This window comes from Oncorhynchus gorbuscha, linkage group LG04 (assembly GCF_021184085.1).
Source record: "Oncorhynchus gorbuscha isolate QuinsamMale2020 ecotype Even-year linkage group LG04, OgorEven_v1.0, whole genome shotgun sequence".
In the NCBI taxonomy this organism is placed as follows: Eukaryota; Metazoa; Chordata; class Actinopteri; order Salmoniformes; family Salmonidae; genus Oncorhynchus; species Oncorhynchus gorbuscha.
Window position 1 is genome coordinate 2074890 of NC_060176.1, and position 21200 is coordinate 2096089.

At 48.7% G+C, this 21200-nt stretch overlaps 1 pseudogene; it reads right to left on the reverse strand.

Moving 5' to 3' along the window:
- Positions 1 to 498: 498 nt before the first annotated feature.
- On the reverse strand, positions 499 to 10496 carry LOC124033456 (annotated as a pseudogene).
- Between the last annotated feature and the right edge of the window lie 10704 nt (positions 10497 to 21200).

Sequence of the window (21200 nt, forward strand, 5' to 3'; positions counted from 1 at the left end):
AGAATCCTATAGCATATGAAGCTAATGCATCCTCTGTGATGGGCAGAAATGTATGTACTAGACACTGGGGGAGTGGAATTGCAGAACAGGTGTATAAACAGTAGATCTACTATTGTTAAAGGATACCAGTTAAATGTGGATTCTTTGGGAGAGCATTCCCATGCTTTCAGGGTCCCCATATAAAATAATAGATACCAAATACCGTCCTCAGTTCTACAAATCCTCACAGCTTCAGACAGGCAGAGAGAGATACTATTTACAGCTCTGGTACGGTTCTGCTGAGAGCTGGTGTTTTCCTGTTGGTCTGTAGTAGAGGCTGTGCCAGTGAAAGTCCTGGGATAAACAGCTTTTCTCTTAAACCCTTGATAACCCTACAATTCACAGGGCTGGCAGGTTATACAGGAAGGTTAGGCTAAGGTGTTGGACTGGAGCTGGGGCTGACGTATGGGGCTAGGCTGGGGCTGAGGTGTTGGACTGGAGCTGGGTTGACGTATGGGGCTAGGCTGGGGCTGAGGTGTTGGACTGGAGCTGGGGCTGACGTATGGGGCTAGGCTGGGGCTGACGTATGGGGCTAGGCTGTTGCTGAGGCATGGGGCTAAGCTGGGGCTGAGGCATGGGGCTAGGCTGGGGCTGAGGCATGGGGCTAGGCTGGGGCTGAGGTGTTGGACTGGAGCTGGGGCTGACGTATGGGGCTAGGCTGGGGCTGACGTATGGGGCTAGGCTGTTGCTGAGGCATGGGGCTAGGCTGGGGCTGAGGCATGGGGCTAGGCTGGGGCTGAGGTATGGGGCTAGGCTGGGGCTGAGGCATGGGGCTAGGCTGGGGCTGAGGTATGGGGCTAGGCTGGGGCTGAGGCATGGGGCCAGGCTGGGGCTGAGGTATGGGGCTAGGCTGGGGCTGAGGTATGGGGCTAGTCTGGGGCTGAGTTATGGGGTTAGTCTGGGGCTGAGGTATGGGGCTAGGCTGGGGCTGAGGTATGAGGCTAGGCTGGGGCTGAGGTATGGGGCTAGATTGGGGCTGAGGTATGGGGCTAGGCTGGGGCTGAGGCATGGGGCTAGGCTGGGGCTGAGGTATGGGGCTAGGCTGGGGCTGAGGTATGGGGCTAGGCTGGGGCTGAGGCATGGGGCTAGGCTGGGGCTGAGGTATGGGGCTAGGCTGGAGCTGAGGTATGGGGCTAGACTGGGGCTGAGACATGGGGCTAGGCTGGGGCTGAGGTATGGGGCTGCGGCATGGGCTAGACTGGGGCTGAGGTATGGGGCTAGGCTGGGTCTGAGGCATGGGGCTAGTCTGGGGCTGAGGCATGGGGCTAGGCTGGGGCTTAGGCATGGGGCTAGGCTGGGGCTGAGGTATTGGGCTAGGCTGGGGCTGAGGTATGAGGCTGGGGCTGATGTATGAGGCTGGGGTAGATATATGGGGCTAGTCTGGGGCTGAGGCATGGGGCTAGGCTGGGGCTAGGCTGGGGCTGAGGTATGGGGCTAGGCTGGGGCTGAGGTATGGGGCTAGGCTGGGGCTGAGAAATGGGGCTAGTCTGGGGCTGAGGTATGGGGCTAGTCTGGGGCTGAGGTATGGGGCTAGGCTGGGGCTGAGGTATGAGGCTAGGCTGGGGCTGAGGTATGGGGCTAGGCTGGGGCTGAGGTATGGGGCTAGACTGGGGCTGAGACATGGAGCTAGGCTGGGGCTGAGGTATGGGGCTAGGCTGGGGCTGAGGTATGGGGCTGAGGTATGGGCTAGGCAGGGGATGAGGTATGGGGCTAGGCTGGGGCTGAGGTATGGGGCTGAGGCATGGGCTAGACTGGGGCTGAGGTATGGGGATAGGCTGGGGCTGAGGCATGGGGCTAGTCTGGGGCTGAGGCATGGGGCTAGGCGGGGGCTGAGGCATGGGGCTAGGCTGGGGCTGAGGTATTGGGATGGTGGCTAGGCTGGGGCTGATGGGGCTAGACTGGGGCTGAGGTATGGGGCTGGGCTGGGGCTAGGCTGGGGCTGAGGTATGAGGGGCTGAGGCTAGGGAAGAGATATGGGCTGAGGCTGGGGGATGAGGTAGGGGGCTAGGCTGGGGCTGAGGTATGGGGCTGGGGAGGCAGGCTGGGGGGCTAGGCTGGGGCTGAGGTATGGGGAGAGGCTGGGGCTGAGGCAGGGGCTAGGCTGAGGTATGAGGCTGGGGTAGATATATGGGGCTAGGCTGGGGCTGAGGCATGGGGCTAGGCTGGGGCTGAGGTATTGGGATAGGCTGGGGCTGAGGTATGAGGCTCGGGCTGATGTATGAGGCTGAGGTATGAGGCTGGGGCTGAGGTATGGGGCTGGGGCTGAGGTATGAGGCTAGGGATGAGGTATGAGGCTAGGGCTGAGGTATGAGGCTAGGGCTGAGGTATGAGGCTAGGCTGGGGCTGAGGTATGAGGCTATGCTGGGGCTGAGGTACGAGGCTATGCTGGGGCTGAGGTTTGGGGCTAGGCTGGGGCTTAGGTTTGGCTGACGTATCCAACAGGGGATAAAGCTGAAGGTGGACTTAGAGAGGCCCAGGGACTAAGAGCTTTCTCCATTTCAGGGCTTGTGAATGCCACCCCACAACTGTCTGGGCGTGCATATCTGTGGGTGTGGGGAGTGGTGGGGGGAGGGGGTCTGTGTCCGGTTGGTCAGTCTGAGAATGTAGAACCATTACCACCCGAATTGCCACTGACGCTGCTCCACAAAACTGCTGCCCAGTCAGCACATCTCCACAACACCTGTCTGAATACCCCCCGTGTGCATGTGTGTGTCTCTCTCTCTTTCCCCATGGCCCCACACACAGACACAGGAATAGATAACCCCCAAAGAGTGTGTGAGCAGAATTAACACATGCACACACACTCACACACATATGTACATCTTGCGGAAGCTCAGAAAATAGATGTACTCTGAGAAACAACCAACCAAATATCTCCCCAATAATAAAGCCATTGAACCTCAAGAACAGTATATTGAACACTTCTCAATGCATCTATAACCTCTAGAACACTTCTCAATGCATCTATAACCTCTATAACACTTCTCAATGCATCTATAACCTCTATAACACTTCTCAATGCATCTATAACCTCTAGAACACTTCTCCATGCATCTATAACCTCTATAACATTTCTCCATGCATCTATAACCTCTAGAACATTTCTCCATGCATCTATAACCTCTATAACACATCTCCATGCATCTATAACCTCTATAACACTTCTCAATGCATCTATAACCTCTATAACACTTCTCAATGCATCTATAACCTCTCGAACACTTCTCAATGCATCTATAACCTCTATAACACTTCTCAATGCATCTATAACCTCTATAACACTTATCAATGCATATATAACCTCTATAACACTTCTCAATGCATCTATAACCTCTATAACACATCTCCATGCATATATAACCTCTATAACACTTCCCCATGCATCTATAACCTCTATAACACTTCTCAATGCATCTATAACCTCTATAACACTTCTCAATGCATCTATAACCTCTATAACACTTATCAATGCATATATAACCTCTATAACACTTCTCCATGTATATATAACCTCTATAACACTTCCCCATGCATCTATAACCTCTATAACACTTTTCCACGCATCTAGAATCTCTAGAACACTTTTTCATACATCTATAACCTCTAGAACAAAATACCAATTAGTGGCAAAATATCAGAATTTGTCTACCTGTGTTGAGGGCCCTGCTCTGACCTGAGGGGTGGGTTGTTTGGTTAAGAACCGTCATTACAGGAGTTATGATGATGGACTTAACAAGAACCTTTAACGAGATCGCTGGCCTAACGAAGCAAAGGGCAGTGTGTGTGTGTCGGTGTTAATGTGTGTGTGTGTGGGAGGAAACACTCATTATCATTTGCTATAGTAATGAACCTCTCCTCCTTCATAATGATAATAATGAACCAACAGCCACACAGCCAGAAGGCCTTGCAGGTTAGAATAGAGACCTGGAAAGGAGTAAACAACATGATCTAATAGTGTCAAGGTCACAAAACAGGGGAAATTATGGGATGTGTTTGGAGTTGTTTATCCTAGTCTAAGACAGAGGCCTCATTTGAAAACATTTCAACATTTAAAGCATCAACCTCCATGACCACTAAACAGTAGAAACACCCCTGTGAGGGCTAATGTTGGGCAGCAGACGACAACAATATGACAGGAGCTGGAGGAATCAATACATTATGAGCTCAGAATGTCATCTACATTCTTTCCTCAATCAACAGCTGTGTGTGTGTGTGTGTGTGTGTGTGTGTGTGTGTGTGTGTGTGTGTGTGTGTGTGTGTGTGTGTGTGTGTGTGTGTGTGTGTGTGTGTGTGTGTGTGTGTGTGTGTGTGTGTGTGTGTGTGTGTGTGTGTGTGTGTGTGTGTGTGTGTGTGTGTGTGTGTGTGTGTGTGTGTGTGTGTGTGTGTGTGTGTGTGTGTGTGTGTGTACTGTCACGAGTCAGCCAGTCGCTGGTCTATGAATATGATTATGCATCCCATTCTGGGCAGAACAACTATAATAACCACAATCATGAGCTGTCACAGATTACATTCTACCTTTACAGGCCGTTCCACTGTTGTCACATTGTGACAGTCATCTGGTTCATCACATTACAGCAGACTGGGTCATTTCCTGGTAATTTATGGAATATACATTATAAACCCAAATATAACTAAACAGGTTAATTATGGAATATACTATATAAACCCAAATATAACTAAACAGGTTAGTTATGGAATATACATTATAAACCCAAATATAACTAAACAGGTTAGTTATGGAATATACATTATAAACCCAAATATAACTAAACAGGTTAGTTATGGAATATACTATATAAACCCAAATATAACTAAACAGGTTAGTTATGGAATATACTATTTAAACCCAGCCAATTTTGACTTTGCAGCTTGCCTATCTAAGGGGAAATGGCTCAGTTCTGCCTCCAGAACAAGACTCATGACAATAAAGGTCAACCTTTATGCCCCTTTCAAATCCGAGTGAGAAATGCCCTTCTTCACTCGGCTACAACATATGCACTAAAACATTTGAACTTACTCTACTGGGAACCATATTTAGGCAGCCATATTCTTTGGTTGTTTTGTGGGTGATTGTCCTTAGTGTCCTTGTAACTATCTACTGTTAGTTTGCACCAGTTTAGGCTGTTTCGGTTTTCGTTACGTTTATTGTTTTTTGTATTGATTCATGTTTACGTGTGTTTTTTCATTAAACATGAATCGTAATCTACACGCTGCGTTTTGGTCCAACTCTCCTTCACCACACCTAGAAAACCGTTACAGAATCACCCACCCTAAACGGACCAAGCAGCGTGTCAACAGGCAGGAGCAGCCCAAAGAGGAGATGCGCAATAAGGATTTCTGGACATGGGAGGAAATCCTCGATGGGAGAGGACCCTGGGCTAAACCAGGGGAGTGTAGCCGCCCAAAGGTGCAGCAGGAGAGGACCCTGGGCTAAACCAGGGGAGTGTAGCCACCCAAAGGTGCAGCAGGAGAAGACCCTGGGCTAAACCAGGGGAGTGTAGCCGCACAAAGGTGCAGCAGGAGAAGACCCTGGGCTAAACCAGGGGAGTGTAGCCGCCCAAAGGTGCAGCAGGAGAGGACCCTGGGCTAAACCAGGGGAGTGTAGCCGCACAAAGGTGCAGCAGGAGAGGACCCTGGGCTAAACCAGGGGAGTGTAGCCGCACAAAGGTGCAGCAGGAGAGGACCCTGGGCTAAACCAGGGGAGTGTAGCCGCACAAAGGTGCAGCAGGAGAAGAGGCAACAGGAGCAGCCTAAAGAGGAGGACGAACTGGACGGTAAAGGACCCTGGGCTCAGCCTGGAGAATATCACCGCCCCAAGGAAGAACTGGACGGTAAAGGACCCTGGGCTCAGCCTGGAGAATATCACCGCCCCAAGGAAGAACTGGACGGTAAAGGACCCTGGGCTCAGCCTGGAGAATATCACCGCCCCAAGGAAGAACTGGACGGTAAAGGACCCTGGGCTCAGCCTGGAGAATATCACCGCCCCAAGGAAGAACTGGACGGTAAAGGACCCTGGGCTCAGCCTGGAGAATATCACCGCCCCAAGGAAGAACTGGACGGTAAAGGACCCTGGGCTCAGCCTGGAGAATATCACCGCCCCAAGGAAGAACTGGAGGCGGCGAGAGCGGAGAGGCGCCGGTACGAGGAGGCAGCACGGCGACTCGGAAGGAAGCCTGAGAGTCAGCCCCAAAAAATTATTGGGGGGGGGGGCTCAGGGAGAGTGTGGCAGAGTCAGGAGTCAGACCTGAGCCAACTCTCCCTGTTTATCGTGAGGAGCCAAGGAGGAGACCAGAACCAGAGCCGGTGTTGGAGGTGAGTGAAGCAGAGACTGTGAAGGAGTTAATGGGGAAATTGGAGGAGAGACAAATGAGGGAGTTGCTGTGTTGGTGCTTTTTGCATGGAATTCGCCCGAGATTTGATGGCACCTGGGTCAGCGCTCCATACTCGTCCTGAGGTGCGTGTTAGTCGGCTGGTGAAGTTGGTGCCAGCCTCACGCATCAGGCATCCTGTGCACATCCCTAGCCTTGCACGTCCTGTGCCAGCACTGCTCGCAAGATCTCCAGTACGCCTTCACGGTCTAGCCCATCCTGTGCCACCTCCACACACCAGCCCTCCGGTGGCAGCTCCCCGCACCAGGCTTCCTGTGCGTGTCCTCGGTCCAGTACCACCAGTACCAGCACCACGCATCAGGCCTACAGTGCGCCTCGCCTCTCCAGCACTGTCGGAGCCTTTCTCCTCTCCTGCGCTGCCGGAGTCTCCCGCCTGTTCAGCGCTACCAGAGCCTTCCTCCTCTACAACGCTGCCGGAGTCTCCCGCCTGTTCAGCGCAGCCAGAGCCTTCCTCCTCTCCTGCGCTGCCGGAGTCTCCTGCCTGTTCAGCGCAGCTAGAGCTTTCTCCTCTCCTGCGCTGCTGGAGTCTCCCGCCTGTTCAGCACAGCTAGAGCCTTCTTCCTCTACAGCGCTGCTGGAGTCTCCTGCCTGTTCAGTGCAGCCAGAGCTGTCAGCCTGCATGGAGCAGTCAGAGCTGTCAGTCTGCATGGAGCAGCCAGAGATGTCAGTCTGCATGGAGCAGCCAGAGCTGTCAGTCTGCATGGAGCAGCCAGAGATGTCAGTCTGCATTAAGCAGCCAGAGCTGTCAGCCTGCATGGAGCAGTCAGAGCTGTCAGTCTGCATGGAGCAGCCAGAGCTGTCAGTCTGCATGGAGCAGCCAGAGATGTCAGTCTGCAAGGAGCTGCCAGTCTGCAAGGAGCTGCCAGTCTAGCAAGGAGCTGCGAGTCTGCAAGGAGCTGCCAGTCTGCAAGGAGCTGTCAGTCTGCAAGGAGCTGTCAGTCTGCAAAGAGATGTCAGTCTGCATGGAGCAGCCAGAGATGTCAGTCTGCATGGAGCAGCCAGAGATGTCAGTCTGCATGGAGCAGCCAGAGATGTCAGTCTGCATGGAGCAGCCAGAGCTGTCAGTCTGCATGGAGCAGCCAGAGCTTTCAGTCTGCATGGAGCAGCCAGAGCTGTCAGTCTGCATGGAGCAGCCAGAGATGTCAGTCTGCATGGAGCAGCCAGAGCTGTCAGTCTGCATGAATCAGCCAGAGCTGTCAGTCTGCATGAAGCAGCCAGAGCTGTCAGTCTGCAAGGAGCTGTCAGTCTGCAAGGAGCTGCCAGTCTGCAAGGAGCTGCCAGTCTGCAAGGAGCTGTCAGTCTGAAAGGAGCTGCCAGTCTGCAAGGAGCTGTCAGTCTGCAAGGAGCTGTCAGTCTGCAAGGAGCCCCCAGTCTGCCCAGCGCCACCAGTCTGCCCAGCGCCACCAGTCTGCCCAGCGCCGCCAGTCTGCCCAGCGCCACCAGTGCCGCCAGTCTGCCCAGCGCCGCCCGTGCCACCAGTCTGCCCTGCGCCGCCAGTGCCGCCAGTCTGCCCAGCGCCGCCAGTCTGCCCAGCGCCGCCAGTCTGCCCAGTGCCACCAGAACTGCCAGTCGGCCAGAATCTGCCAGTCTGCCAGGATCCGCCAGTCTGCCAGGATCCGCCAGAACCACAAGTCAGCCAGGATCCACCAGTCAGCCAGGATCTGCCAGTCAGCCAGGATCTGCCGGAACCACCAGCCAGCCAGGATCTGGTAGATCCATCAACCTGCCTGAGCTTCCTCTCACTCCTGAGCTTCCTCTCACTCCTGAGCTTCCTCTCACTCCTGAGCTTCCTCTCACTCCTGAGCTTTCTCTCACTCCCGAGCTTTCTCTCAGTCCCGAGCTGCCTCAGTCCTGAGCTGTTCTTCAGTCCCGATCTGCTCCTCAGTCCAGTGGGGTTCTGGGTGAGGACTACTAGGCCATGGTCGGCGGCGAGGGTGGACTATTCAGGGACGCGAAGAGAGGGGACTAAGACATTGACTGAGTGGGGTCCACGTCCCGCGCCGGAGCCGCCACCATGGACAGACGCCCACCCGGACCCTCCCTATTGTTTTGAGGTGCGTTCGGGAGTCCGCACCTTAGGGGGAGAGGGGTTCTGTCATGCCCTGGTCAAAGTATTTTGTGTTTATCTTTATGTATCGGGTCAGGCCAGGGTGTGGCATGGGGTTTTTGTATTGTGGTGTGTTTTGTCTTGGGGTTTTGGTATATAGTGGGATTGTAGCTAGTGGGGTGATCTAGCAGAGTCTATGGCTGTCTGGAGTGGTTCTCAATCAGAGTCAGGTGTTTATCGTTGTCTCTGATTGGGAACCATATTTAGGCAGCCATATTCTTTGGTTGTTTTGTGGGTGATTGTCCTTAGTGTCCTTGTAACTATCTACTGTTAGTTTGCACCAGTTTAGGCTGTTTCGGTTTTCGTTACGTTTATTGTTTTTTGTATTGATTCGTGTTTACGTGTGTTTTTTCATTAAACATGAATCGGAATCTACACGCTGCGTTTTGGTCCGACTCTCCTTCACCACACCTAGAAAACCGTGCCACACGTTCTGATGTCAAACTCAAACCTTTCAAATCAATCCAAACTGGATCTGGCCCAGGATCAGGGTACAGGCACTGTAACATCACAGACAACCTACCCACACAGACACTCACAAATGCTGACAGAAAAAAAGCAAAGCCAAGTTGAAATACCTTTAAAGCCTGTTGAAATTATCCTTTGCTCTCTAAACTCTAACCCACATAGTGACATTATCACATCCTGCCTGTTTCCAACCACCACGACCAGTAGGGAAAATCCACAACATACTGTAGGTAGCATTTCATTTGACCTCAGCTCACAGGGTGTGTAGTAGTTGTGTAGACAAATAAGGTGAAGGAAATTAGGACTTTGGTACAAAATGACTGGTTGAGCATGAGGGTGGAGGGATAGGGTGTCTCAGGAGCACTAAACACTAGGGTGTGTCCCAAATGTGCATGGGCCCTGGTCAAAAGAGCATGGGCCCTGGTCAAATGCAGTGCACTATAAAGGGTGCCATTTGGGACACACACTGAGTGACAAATGGTGACCAGGCAGGCAGAGTGCCAGATATGGCCTCTAACTCAGCCAGAGATCAGGAGAGTGACATCCAGCCTCCCATAGAGAACCATCTGATAGACCACTCATGGTGATATAGAATACACAATAAGGTAAAAAAGACTATTTATTTGGGGGGTAAAGATGTGGTTCTGTAGCTCAGTTAGTTGGTGCTGTTATCGTTTTGGATAAAAGCATCTGCTTGGTAAATGTCCATATTTCCCATGTCATATCTCAACTGCCAAACCTATACCTTCCATCTGCTATTCTGTCAACTTAGATCCTCTCACATTTTTGGGATATCATTTGAGTGTTCTGGAACATTCAATGTGCTTCTACCTGTGTTGTCGGGTAAGATACAGCTGGTTCAGACAGTGACTCAGGAGTCAGACAGAGACCACAGCTCAGACAGGTACACAGCCTCTACCTGTGTTGCCGGGTAAGATACAGCTGGTTCAGACAGTGACTCAGGAGTCAGACAGAGACCACAGCTCAGACAGGTACACAGCCTCACCCTGCTGGCTGGGAATGAACCTCGCTGTAACCTTGTCTTTCACGTAACCTGGTCAACACGTAATCTTTTGAATGGATTAATTCAGCTAATATAATTTCTGTATCCCCAGCCTTGTACAACCAGCTACTAACTCATTCTCAGCCTCTACCTCAGGCCTCAGTATCAAGGCCTAGCCCCAGCCATATACCCCAGCAGCCCTATACCCCAACCCCAGCATCAAGACACAGCTCAACCCCAGCCCTGCCTCCAGCCCCTACCTCAGAGCCCCATCTTCCTACCCCAGCTTCTACTTCCAGCCCCACAGGAATGAGCCCTAGGCCATCTGGAGGAATTTCTGTCTATACATCTTGTTGCAATGGTGGCCCTCTGGCCCCTGGCCCAGCCCAGCCCTGTCGGAGGAGTGCAGGGGCTGGGCCTGAGACTTAGGGGGTGTGGCCCTCTGACCCCCTAAGGTCATCCCACACACCCCTGAGGACACAGGTCCCATACCCCCTAAGGCTCAGGCCCCTGCACCCCGATGGTCACCCCAACCCCCTCTCCCTCCTCTCGGACACACAAGAGCTTGGAAGCACCACTTTCTTCTTCTGTCATCTGTCCATCCTCCCCCAGCCTCAATCCATCCATTCCCACACAACCTACTCCTGTCCATCGAGCACCGTCAATACATCAATCTCTCCATTCCGCCAACATTGGATACTTTGATCCATCCCTACATCCATCCTCACAATGAGAACAGATGCCTCTCCTTCCTCCATGCTGACACAGCCATCTGACCAGCATTCTGGGGAGCAGACAGTTTACTAGACAGACAGGAGACTGACTGGTAGAGACAGACAGGAGACTGACTGGTAGAGACAGACAGGAGACTGACTGGTAGAGACAGACAGGAGACTGACTGGTAGAGACAGACAGTAGACTGACTGGTAGAGACAGACAGGAGACTGACTGGTAGAGACAGACAGGAAACTGACTGGTAGAGACAGACAGTAGACTGACTGGTAGAGACAGACAGGAGATTGACTGGTAGAGACAGACAGGAGACTGACTGGTAGAGACAGACAGGAGACTGACTGGTAGAGACAGACAGGAGACTGACTGGTAGAGACAGACAGGAGACTGACTGGTAGAGACAGACAGGAAACTGACTGGTAGAGACAGACAGTAGACTGACTGGTAGAGACAGACAGGAGATTGACTGGTAGAGACAGACAGGAGACTGACTGGTAGAGACAGACAGGAGATTGACTGGTAGAGACAGACAGGAGACTGACTGGTAGAGACAGACAGGAGACTGACTGGTAGAGACAAACAGGAAACTGACTGGTAGAGACAGACAGGAGACTGACTGGTAGAGACAGGAGACTGACTGGTAGAGACAGACAGGAGACTGACTGGTAGAGACAGACAGGAGACTGACTGGTAGAGACAGACAGGAGACTGACTGGTGGAGACAGACAGGAAACTGACTGGTAGAGACAGACAGGAGACTGACTGGTGGAGACAGACAGGAGACTGACAGGTAGAGATACAGACAGGGTACTGGTATAGATACAGACAGGGGACTAGTAGAGATACAGACAGGGGACTGGTAGAGATACAGACAGGGGACAGGTAGAGACAGACAGGGGACTGGTAGAGATACAGACAGGGGACTGGTAGAGACAGACAGGGGACTGGTAGAGATACAGACAGGGGACTGGTAGAGATACAGACAGGGGACTGGTAGAGACAGACAGGGGACTGGTAGAGATACAGACAGGGGACTGGTAGAGACAGACAGGGGACTGGTAGAGATACAGACAGGGGACAGGTAGAGATACAGACAGGGGACTGGTAGAGATACAGACAGTGTACTGGTAGAGATACAGACAGGGGACTGGTATAGATACAGACAGGGTACTGGTAGAGATACAGACAGGGTACTGGTAGAGATACAGACAGGGGACTGGTAGAGATACAGACAGTGTACTGGTAGAGATACAGACAGGGGACTGGTATAGATACAGACAGGGTACTGGTAGAGATACAGACAGGGTACTGGTAGAGATACAGACAGGGGACTGGTATAGATACAGACAGGGTACTGGTAGAGATACAGACAGGGGACTGGTATAGATACAGACAGGGTACTGGTAGAGATACAGACAGGGGACTGGTATAGATACAGACAGGGTACTGGTAGAGATACAGACAGGGACTGGTAGAGATACAGACAGGGTACTGGTAGAGATACAGACAGTGTACTGGTAGAGATACAGACAGGGGACTGGTATAGATACAGACAGGGTACTGGTAGAGATACAGACAGGGTACTGGTAGAGATACAGACAATGGTGGAAAAAGTACCCAATTGTCATACTTGAGTAAAAGTAAAGTTACCTTGATAGAAAATGACTCAAGTAAAAGTGAAAGTTCCCCAGTAAAATACTACTTGAGTAAAAGTCTAAAAGCATTTGGTTTTAAATACACTTAAGTATCGCACGTAAATACAGTTGGTCAAATATACTTAGTATTAAAAGTAAAAGTATGAATAATTAAAATGGCCTTTTATTAAGCAAACCAGATGACACATTTTTCTAGGTTTTTTTTCATTTACATATCGACAGGGGCACACTCCAACACTCTGACATCATTTACATATCGACAGGGGCACACTCCAACACTCTGGGCACACTCCAACACTCTGACATCATTTACATATCGACAGGGACACACTCCAACACTCTGACATCATTTACATATCGACAGGGGCACACTCCAACACTCTGACATCATTTACATATCGACAGGGGCACACTCCAACACTCTGACATCATTTACATATCGACAGGGGCACACTCCAACACTCTGACATCATTTACATATCGACAGGGGCACACTCCAACACTCTGACATCATTTACATATCGACAGGGACACACTCCAACACTCTGACATCATTTACATATCGACAGGGGCACACTCCAACACTCTGACATCATTTATATATCGACAGGGGCACACTCCAACACTCTGACATCATTTACATATCTGACATCATTTACATATCGACAGGGGCACACTCCAACACTCTGACATCATTTACATATCGACAGGGGCACACTCCAACACTCTGACATCATTTACATCCAACACTCTGACATCATTTACATATCGACAGGGGCACACTCCAACACTCTGATCATCATTTATCATATCGACAGGGGCACACTCCAACACTCTGACATCATTTACATATCGACAGGGGCACACTCCAACACTCTGACATCATTTACATATCGACAGGGGCACACTCCAACACTCTGACATCATTTACATATCGACAGGGGCACACTCCAACACTCTGACATCATTTACATATCGACAGGGGCACACTCCAACACTCTGACATCATTTACATATCGACAGGGGCACACTCCAACACTCTGACATCATTTACATATCGACAGGGGCACACTCCAACACTCTGACATCATTTACATATCGACAGGGGCACACTCCAACACTCTGACATCATTTACATATCGACAGGGGCACACTCCAACACCAACACTCTGACATCATTTACATATCGACAGGGGCACACTCCAACACTCTGACATCATTTACATATGACAGGGGCACACTCCAACACTCTGACATCATTTACATATCGACAGGGGCACACTCCAACACTCTGACATCATTTACATATCGACAGGGGCACACTCCAACACTCTGACATCATTTACTCCAACACTCTGACATCATTTACATATCGACAGGGGCACACTCCAACACTCTGACATCATTTACATATCGACAGGGGCACACTCCAACACTCTGACATCATTTACATATCGACAGGGGCACACTCCAACACTCTGACATCATTTACATATCGACAGGGGCACACTCCAACACTCTGACATCATTTACATATCGACAGGGGCACACTCCAACACTCTGACATCATTTACATATCGACAGGGGCACACTCCAACACTCTGACATCATTTACATATCGACAGGGGCACACTCCAACACTCTGACATCATTTACATATCGACAGGGGCACACAACACTCTGACATCAACACTCTGACATCATTTACATATCGACAGGGGCACACTCCAACACTCTGACATCATTTACATATCGACAGGGGCACACTCCAACACTCTGACATCATTTACATATCGACAGGGGCACACTCCAACACTCTGACATCATTTACATATCGACAGGGGCACACTCCAACACTCTGACATCATTTACATATCGACAGGGGCACACTCCAACACTCTGACATCATTTACATATCGACAGGGGCACACTCCAACACTCTGACATCATTTACAAACACAGCATTTGTGTTTAATGAGTCCCCCAGATCAGAGGCTGTAGGGATGACCAGGGATGTTCTCTTGATAAGTGAATTTAACCTTTTTCTGTCCTGCTAAACATACAGAATGTAACGAGTACTTTTGGGTGCCAGGGAAAATGTATGGAGTAAAAAGTATATAATTTTCTTTAGGAATGTAGTGAAGTAAAAGTAAAAGTTGTCAAATATATAAAGAGTAAAATACAGATACAAAAAAAACTACTTAGTACTTTACACCACTGGAGACAGACAGGGGAGAGTGAGTGAGTGAAACAGTGGAGAGAGTGAATCAGTGGAGAGAGTGAATCAGTAGAGAGAGTGAGTGAAACAGTGGAGAGAGTGAATCAGTGGAGAGAGTGAATCAGTAGAGAGAGTGAAGTAGAGAGAGTGAATCAGTAGAGAGAGTGAATCAGTGAATCAGTGAATCAGAGAGAGTGAATCAGTAGAGAGTGAATCAGTGAAACAGTGGAGAGAGTGAATCAGTGGAGAGAGTGAATGAATCAGTAGAGAGTAGAATCAGTAGAGAGAGTGAAACAGTGGAGAGAGTGAATCAGTGGAGAGAGTGAATCAGTAGAGAGAGTGAATCAGTAGAGAGAGTGAATCAGTAGAGAGAGTGAATCAGTAGAGAGAGTGAATCAGTAGAGAGAGTGAATCAGTAGAGAGAGTGAATCAGTAGAGAGAGTGAATCAGTAGAGAGAGTGAATCAGAGAGTGAATCAGTGTAGAGAGAGTGAAACAGTAGAGAGAGTGAATCAGTGGAGAGAGTGAATCAGTAGAGAGAGTGAATCAGTAGAGAGAGTGAATCAGTGAATCAGTAGAGAGAGTGAATCAGTAGAGAGAGTGAATCAGAGAGAGAAACAGTGGAGAGAGTGAATCAGAATCAGTAGAGAGAGTGAATCAGTAGAGAGAGTGAATCAGTAGAGAGAGTGAATCAGTGGAGAGAGTGAATCAGTGGAGAGAGTGAATCAGTAGAGAGAGTGAATCAGTAGAGAGAGTGAAACAGTGGAGAGAGTGAATCAGTGGAGAGAGTGAATCAGTGGAGAGAGTGAATCAGTAGAGAGAGTGAATCAGTAGAGAGAGTGAAACAGTGGAGAGAGTGAATCAGTGGAGAGAGAGTGAATCAGTAGAGAGAGTGAATCAGTAGAGAGAGTGAAACAGTGGAGAGAGTGAATCAGTGGAGAGAGTGAATCAGTGGAGAGAGTGAATCAGTAGAGAGAGTGAATCAGTGGAGAGAGAATCAGTGGAGAGAGTGAATCAGTGAATCAGTGAAACAGAGAGAGTGAATCAGTAGAGAGAGTGAATCAGTAGAGAGAGTGAATCAGTAGAGAAAGTGAAACAGTGGAGAGAGTGAATCAGTGGAGAGAGTGAATCAGTAGAGAGAGTGAATCAGTGGAGAGAGTGAAACAGTGGAGAGAGTGAATCAGTGGAGAGAGTGAATCAGTGGAGAGAGTGAATCAGCGGACAGAGTGACAGAGAAGAGAGTGAATCAGTGGAGAGAGTGAAACAGTAGAGAGAGTGAATCAGTAGAGAAAGTGAATCAGTGAAGAGAGTGAATCAGTGAAGAGAGTGAATCAGTAGAGAGAGTGAAACAGTATAGAGAGTGAATCAGTAGAGAAAGTGAATCAGTGAAGAGAGTGAATCAGTAGAGAAAGTGAATCAGTGAAGAGAGTGAATCAGTAGAGAAAGTGAATCAGTAGAGAGAGTGAATCAGTAGAGAAAGTGAATCAGTGGCCAGAGAGCCAGAATGGGATCAGACACATCAACAGTGTAAACTGGCTCTTCCTGTCGAACCATTCACATGGAAATACCACCTTCATAATTACTAATGGGGGGGGGGGGCAGAGTGTGTGAGTGGTGGGGAGGTCGTTCGGCAGAGTGTGTGTGTGTGGAAAGGTAGGGGAGCAGAGTGTGTGTGAGGGGGAGGTGGGGGGCAGAGTGTGTGTGTGAGGGGGAGGTGGGGTGTCAGAGTGTGTGTGTGAGGGGGAGGTGGGGGGCAGAGTGTGTGTGAGGGGGGAAGTGGGGGGCAGAGTGTGTGTGAGGGGGAGGTGGGGGGCAGAGTGTGTGTGTGAGGGGGAGGTGGGAGGAATAATGTGTGTGGGGGGGAACAGAGTGTGTGAGGGGGAGGTGTGTGTGTGTGGGGGGGGCAGAGTGTGTGTGAGGGGGAAGTGGGGGGCAGAGTATGTGTGAGGGGGTTTACATACATCTACTAACGTGTTGCAAATGGACGGCCACTGTTTGGGTACGTTGCCCTAGAATGACTTGACACGGGCAATAAGGACTTTCACTCCCCTCCCAGCCCAGTTCTTTGTCTGTCTCGCTCCCTCTCCCTCTCCCCTCTCTCTCTCTCTCTCTCTCTCTCTCTCTCTCTCTCTCTCTCTCTCTCTCTCTCTCTCTCTCTCTCTCTCTCTCTCTCACACACACACACACACCACATACTGTACACAGAGAGAGAGAGAGACCCACACACTTAAACAGACACATTCTGATTCTCCAAATGTGCATCGAGAATCATCTGCTGCTTGAACACAGTCTTGCAGATTTGATTAAAGAGTGACTAAAGCATGTTATAGGAGTGACTGAATCATGTTATAGGAGTGACTGAAGCATGTTATAGGAGTGACTAAAGCATGTTATAGGAGTGACTGAAGCATGTTGTAGGAGTGACTTAAGCATGTTATAGGAGTGACTGAAGCATGTTATAGGAGTGACTTAAGCATGTTATAGGAGTGACTGAAGCATGTTATAGGAGTGACTTGAGCACGTTATAGGAGTGACTGAAGCATGTTATAGGAGTGATTGAAGCATGTTATAGGAGTGACTGAAGCATGTTATAGGAGTGACTGAAGCATGTTATAGGAGTGACTGAAGCATGTTATAGGAGTGACTGAAGCATGTTATAGGAGTGACTGAAGCATGCTATAGGAGTGACTGAAGCATGTTATAGGAGTGACTTGAGCACGTTATGGGAGTGACTGAAGCATGTTATAGGAGTGACTGAAGCATGTTATAGGTGTGACTGAAGCATGTTATAGGTGTGACTGAAGCATGTTATAGGAGTGACTGAAGCATGTTATAGGAGTGACTGAAGCATGTTATAGGTGTGACTGAAGCATGTTATAGGAGTGACTGAAGCATGTTATAGGTGTGACTGAAGCATGTTATAGGAGTGACTGAAGCATGTTATAGGAGTGACTGAAGCATGTTATAGGAGTGACTGAAGCATGTTATAGGAGTGACTGAAGCATGTTATAGGTGTGACTGAAGCATGTTATAGGAGTGACTGAAGCATGTTATAGGAGTGACTGAAGCATGTTATAGTAGTGTGTGAGCCATGTCATAGACATTGAGTCAGTGAGTCCTGGGGTCTGAGTAATGTAAGGGCTTGTGGGGGGTTTCCTTTCCTGATAGATTGTAACTGTATTTGTGTCTACTTCCAGTGCATCTCTCTGTCTGTATCTCTCCCCTCCTCTCCCCATCCACAACCCTCCTCTCCACTCCTCGCCCCTCGTCTCCGCCTAGCTAGCCCTTCGTTATCCCTCTGATGTGATTCTCACTGACAAACTGGGTTAATGGAACAAATTGTAAGAATTTATTACCATAGGCTATACCAATTGTTCAGATCAGTGCATCGCTGAGCTCTGCATTTGTGTGTGTGTGTGTGTGCATTGTTGTTAGATCAGGGCATTACTTACTGGTGTGTTAAAGACAAATGTTTAAATCCATCAGCATCGTTGCGTGATGCACATATTTACTGTGGGATCCATTTGTGGAATGGCAGAAAGGGTACACATGGGTAAAGTACATGAATAATGATGTCTAAGTTTCATACATAACCATGCATTTGGTCTATTGCATTCAACAACTGCAAGTTGGTGTAGAAAGGTCATAGCATTAGTCTAGCTGTAGTCCAGTATAGCAGACTGGAGTTAAATGGTTTAAAGATAGTTCTTTCTCAGCAAGTCCCCCTTTCCCCTCCAAAAACAATTCTGCTGAAAATATTTACCAAGGGCTTCACTTACTGGCTGTGGGATGGGAGAAAGGAGAGGGGGGGCAAGGCAGGGTCATGTGGGAAGGTGGGGGCCTCTCTCTTCTCTTTCTTTTCTCTCTCGTAGGAAAGAAAGCGGTCGGGGAGGGAGAGTCTCCAAAACCCACAGCCCTGGAGAGAGAGACGCGGAGAGGGAGAGAGATGTGGGAGGGACTGAAGCGAGAGCTCGGCCTATTGGAAGACAGGCAGAGCGCTGTGTGATGGATTGACTCAGTATGGATCGAGTTACACCATTTGCCGTGCATAAGATTGTTTTTCTGGCTGCCCACTGCAAGCTAACAGCGACCAGTTGGACTATTCGTGATTTTGTGATTGTATAGAAACTAAAAAGGATTTAAAAAATATATACCCGATGAGGTGAGTTTATTCTTTAAATCAGCAACGAGCAGCGAAAGTGCCCTTGCAAACTGAAGGGGAAAGGTTGTATTTGTTGCAAACTGATTCGGCTTGTATAGGGCTGCCCTGCACAAGTGGTGAATACTACAGAAATAGTTGTCGACCGGGCTATTTATACATGGGCTTTCTTCGTATGGGTTGCAGCCTATATAATCATAGTTTATAAAACATTATCGTTCTGCTTGTATCTATTTTGCCTGATTTGTTCTATGTGCGCGCTCAGGGCTGAACGGAAAGCGCACGTCTCTTATTTACGTTTTCCCTCTGGTTTAAAAGTTAATAGTAAAGGGGGGTGGGGAATGAACGTACGAGGGGACTGTAGCGCTATTTGATCACGGTTGAGCTTTGAAGATCAGTAAGCATTGAGCCGGGCCCAAGGACGCAGAGAGAGAAGGAGAAGTCCGCGACTCTGAATTAATGTCCGCGGTCCGCGACTGGAAAAGAGAAGTGTGGAGACCATATGGCACTGGGAATAAGGAATTATATACGTTTATAACTCCACCAAATGGAATTATTATAATGGATGAACGTTATAGGGAATATAGCCTTCATTGGGATTGGAAGATCTGCAATACGCTTTCATGAATCATTTTGGAACCACAAGGTAGGTTATTAGTGTTCATAATAAACCGTTTGAAAAGTGCGTAAAATAGGTTTGTTAAAATATATTTTCTTCTTCTAATTGGGCATTGGACTTTCTGTTTATTATCTAGACTACATTTGTTTGACTGTAGTTTTCGTCCTATAGAGATTGGTACAGAATTTCAGATAATAGATTTCAGATAACAGCACTATATTGTTGGAGTGAATAAAGTAACAGCGTAATTAGTTTGTTGTCCTCTCGTGGATAGATGAGCAAGATGAGCAAATACACATCATTATATTTACAAAGAATACAATAGTTCAGTATTGTTCTAATACTGTGTCGCAGATAAGATGGATGAGCCCTGATTGTTGATTTAAAGCGCAGGTGAGGAAAGCGTTTCTCACATTGTGTTGGGGTCGTGACGGTGTATAGGCATGTAAGCAATGGGAATAAGATGTGAACTTTCACATTTTCACACAGTGGACTTTTGGTACTGATCAACAGAACATGACCAGCGAAATTGCACCTTCATTGTGATTGTGAAACGAGATATTTGATTCGTTATTGGCGTTAGGTTGGATAGGTAGGCGACTACCTAAACGTGTTATCCAATGGTTCATTTCATGTGTTGTTAGATTGTATTTTAGTAAGATACACGTCTAAACATGTTGGTAAATAGGGATTGTTGATTAGTCTAAACATGTTGGTAAATAGGGATTGTTGATTAGTCTAAATAAATCAGTGTTTCCTGTGAACTAATCAGCCTTCGTTCCGTCCGCCGTGGTAGGAACCTTTTAGCGAATGCGCCCGCCTCCGAGCCCATCCCTGCATCCATGGGTTAGTGGAACAATCAACTCTCTCCTCTCCCCATTACTGGTGTGTCACTCCTCTGCTCTCCCTCACGTCTTTGTTGTCTTTCGCATTTCATGTGGAGTATAAAGGTTAGCACAGATCAATGTTGAATGCGTTCCCTCCCAGCCGGCACAATAGGTGTTGTGGAGCCGGGATGTGGCTTGGGTCCACCGGCACTAGAAAGCTCCCCCCACGCACTCTCCATGGCCTGCCCTGTCCGCTAGGGTAAATAGCCAGATTGTCCCGCAGCTCTGGATCCCTGAACATCTGTGTTCTAATCCAGTGATAGGATGAATGGGTTAAGGTTAGGGGGAGTTGGGGTGCGGTAGTGTAGGGGTTAACGTCGGAGAATGAATGAATCGGCGCAATAGAGTCAGCTAATTGAATGACAGCCGTGGAAGCATGGTCCAGTTGGTAGAGCATGGCGCTTGTAACGCCAGGGTAGTGGGTTCGATCCCCGGGACCACCCATACGTAGAATGTATGCACACATGACTGTAAGTCGCTTTGGATAAAAGCGTCTGCTAAATGGCATATATTATTATTATTATATTATAAGGACTGTGTCGGGAAGATAAGTTATTCAAGTCAATATTCACACGCTGTATGTTGTGTTTAGGATGGCCATGCCTCGTTTAGTTAGACACATTATTTAGGTAAAATTAGCAAATAGTTGATGCCATTCTGATTTTTATGTGACATACATAATATCACAAGAACTAGATTGTTTTTGTCACTGAAATGATATGGAAAGTTGAATATAATTGTAAACCCTTGTTTTAAGGGCAAATGTAATCCAGTAAAATGATTCCCCATTCACCCTGGTCAATAGTAGCAGGTCTACAGGGTGTCCAGGCTCAAACCCATCAATATAGCAATATATTCAGGAATATGTTGGTGCTGAATTTGCATATAGCGGCAACTTGAACAGTTGACTTACATTAAGTGATTT